General features: G+C 27.2%; 1 pseudogene; it reads left to right on the top strand.

Annotated features, from left to right (window-relative positions):
* The first annotated feature begins 651 nt into the window (after positions 1-651).
* On the top strand, positions 652-1,767 carry LOC147066620 (uncharacterized; annotated as a pseudogene).
* The last annotated feature ends 2,261 nt before the right edge of the window (positions 1,768-4,028 follow it).

Genomic DNA, 4,028 nt, shown 5'->3' with positions numbered 1-4,028 from the left:
TAAATATTTCATAATTGTTAGATTTTATAAAATAGTTTTTATTCTGATCCATTATAAAAAAAATATTTTTATGATTCAATAAACTTTTGAAAAGTCCAACAATTATTGAAACATTTATGAGACACGTATAAGTTAGATTTTATAAAATAGTTTACTTTCTGATTCATTGTAAAAAAATATTTTTATGATTCAATAAACTTTTGAGAAGTCCAACAATTATTGAAATATTTATGAGACACGTATAATATCACATAAATGTTTTATAGTTATCCAATAAAATCCATCCAAACTTTTTTTTCTTGAAAAGTTTCATATTTTTTGTATAAATATGGATTTAAAAACTCCCCCTACGAAATGGAAAAAGAAAAGTTGAGCATCTGCTTTATTGGACATGTTGACTCTGGAAAGTCGACAACTATCGGAAGACTTGCCCATGACTTTGGAACACTTGATCAAAGAAGTCTTGACAAGCTTAAGAAAGAAGCCGAGTTAAAAGGAAAGGGGTCTTTTTCCTTTGCCTTCTTCACCGATAAGAACGAAGCAGAGCGAGATCGAGGTATTACCATAACAACAACACTAGTCAAGCTTGAGACTGAGAAGTTCAATCTTAACGTTATTGATTGTCCTGGACACAAAGACTTTATCAAGAATATGGTCTCTGGAACAGCACAAGCCGACGTTGCAGTTGTTATTGTTCCTTCAGCAACATCAGAGTTCGAGAGTGCATACAACAGTGGGACATTGAAGGATCATATTATGATTAGTGGAGTTTTGGGAGTTAAGAAAGTTATTATTGCAGTTAACAAAGTTGATACATTTGCCGAAGCAGACAAACAACAGGAAAGATTTGAGAACATTGCCGACGAAATGGTAAGACTTGTTAAGAAGATTCACACCGACAAGAACCCCATGGTATTACCAATTAGTGGTCTTGAAGGAATCAACATGACAAAGAAGGGAGCAAGATTTGAATGGTTCAAGGGATGGAAAGAGAATGCAAATGCAGAACCAGTATTCACACTTGAAGATGGTCTTAATTATCAAACAGCACCAGAAAGACCAATCCATAAGCCTCTTAGAGCAAGTATCAACCATGTCATCAAGGTCCCTGGTGTCGGAACTGTACTTACTGCAAGGGTACTTCACGGTAAGATAGCCCCTGGCCTGCCTGTTACTGTCCAACCTTCAGATTTTGTAGGTGAAATCAAGACCCTCGAAATCCATAACAAGGCTTGTGATGCTGTCTATGCTGGTGATAACTTCGGATTCGTTTTGAAAGTTGTTAAAGGTGAGGTAAGTAAGATTAAAGCTGGTCATGTGATGTCAAGTCTAAAAGATAACCCATGCAAGTTATACAAGGGAGGTAAAGCTAAGATTGTTATCGTTGAACACCCCAAAGGTATCCGAACTGGATACACCCCAGTCCTTGATCTTGGTGTTGTTCACGTCCCAGTCCAGATCGCTAAGATTATGTCTAAGAAATCAAGAGAAATTAAAGAAGAAATCGAAAATCCAGATATTGTCATCAAAGGTGAAACTATGATCGCTGTCATAATTCCAAAGAAAGACTGTGTCATGGAAGCCGTCTCAGACGTTCCCGGACTTGCAAGATTCGCTTTAAGAGATGGTGGAAGAGTTGTAGGTGTTGGTGCCATCGATACTACCTACAGCAAATCAGATTTGGTTGGAATGAAATTAATCGAAGATGATAAGCCAAAAGCTGCTGCCACCGGTGCACCCCCAGCTAAAAAAGCTAAGAAAGTATAATCAATAAACTTTAACAGTGAAAATGTTTTTTTTTATTTTTCCATATAAAAATATTTAATTACTTAAAGAATTTATGGTGAAACTATAATTTTCGTAGACCCCCATTCACATTATTTATATTTAATTATTCGAAAGAATTTATGGTCGAACTATAATTTTGATTGAAATATTCACATTATAGTATTTAATTACTCGAAAGAATTTATAGTCCTACTATAATTTTGATTGACATATTCTCATCAATAATATTTTATTACTTTATTTATTTTTTTAACCCAATTTAATAATAGCTCGAACTATAATTTTGATTGACATATTCATATAATAATATTTAATGATTGACATATTTACATCAGTAATATTTAATTACTTTATATATTCAAATCAATAATATTTATCACTTTAAATATTTTTTAACCCCCTTTAATAATAGCCCAAACTATAATTTTGATTGACATATTCACATTATAGTATTTATTAATTGACATATTTACATCAGTAATATTTAATGATTGACATATTCACATCAATAATATTTAATTACTTTATATATTTACATCAGTAATATTAAATGATTGACATATTCAAATCAATAATATTTTATTGCTTTAAATATTTTTTAACCCAATTTAATAATAGCTCAAACTATAATTTTGATTGACATATTCATATAATATATTTAATAATTGACATATTTACATCAATAGATTTTAAATTGTTTATATGTTCAGTTCTTATAAAAGGTGTTAAAATATTCACAATAAAAAAAATATACCTTCTATATATTTAGAAAAAGTATTCTACTCTACAAATTTAACAGTTAAATATAAATTTCAAGTTTATACAAATTATAATCTTAGAGCATTAACCATTAAAATTTTATCGAATTATAAAAATCGAATTTAAAGATAATTTTAAGTTTTGAAATCCAATTCACAGATCGTTATAATTATTTAAAAACTAATTACAAAATTAATAAAACTACAGCTATAAAAATCATAATTTACACTAAAAATGTAAACAAAATATTATGTTATGAGAATCACATCAGTACACTTTAATAAGATACATTTTATGAACTAAAATTAATATTACTTCGATAAAAAAAATTATATGCAATTAAAAGATTTTTTAAACAGTAGTAAACACCAAAATGATTTTTTTTGTTTTTATATGGAAAAAATTGCAAAAATATTAAAATATAAATTTCCCGAATTTTATTTTTCTATCATAAAATAATTTAGCTTAAATGCACAAACTTTATAGATTTGTTATAAATAGAAACATATAATCGTAAAGAAATCTCTTTTTATATTAGAATATACATTCAATGCTAATATATGCATAGAAAAAGACACAACCAGGAATAATAGATAGTGATTTATGATGATTTAAAGAATAAAACATGTTTTGCGACTGATACAATAAGTTAAAAGGAATTTTTGATGATTTAAAGAATAAAAAATTTAAAAGTAAAATTTACATACTATTATAATCATTTATTGATAAATTAGCAACCCCTTTATCACATTTTACAAACAAAAATACAGATTAAATTAACTCAAATAACTAATTAATTAAGAAAAAACATTTTACGTACAAAAACACAGTTTGAATGTTTATATGATTTCACATTTATCGCTACTTTTGAAAAACATAATTTGAATTCTTATATGATTTCACTGTTTTTCTCTGGCTATAAAATACACATTTTTATAATCATATGATTTTACTATTTTCTCTGCCGTTAAAATACATATTTTTATAATCATATGATTTCACATTTTTCTCTACCTTTGAAAAACATAATTTGAATTCTTATATGATTTCACTGTTTTTCTCTGGCTATAAAATACACATTTTTATAATCATATGATTTTACTATTTTCTCTGCCGTTAAAATACATATTTTTATAATCATATGATTTCACATTTTTCTCTACCTTTGAAAAACATAATTTGAATTCTTATATGATTTCACTGTTTTTCTCTGGCTATAAAATACACATTTTTATAATCATATGATTTTACTATTTTCTCTGCCGTTAAAATACATATTTTTATAATCATATGATTTCACATTTTTCTCTACCTTTGAAAAACATAATTTGAATTCTTATATGATTTCACTGTTTTTCTCTGGCTATAAAATACACATTTTTATAATCATATGATTTTACTATTTTCTCTGCCGTTAAAATACATATTTTTATAATCATATGATTTCACATTTTTCTCTACCTTTGAAAAACATAATTTGA

The sequence above is a fragment of the Rhyacophila brunnea genome, unplaced genomic scaffold (genome assembly GCF_057557595.1).
Source record: "Rhyacophila brunnea isolate RB1 unplaced genomic scaffold, BYU_Rbru_1.0 scaffold_45, whole genome shotgun sequence".
Classification (NCBI taxonomy): Eukaryota; Metazoa; Arthropoda; class Insecta; order Trichoptera; family Rhyacophilidae; genus Rhyacophila; species Rhyacophila brunnea.
Note: the sequence above shows the minus strand (reverse complement) of the source record. Positions and strands in the feature narration are given on the sequence as shown.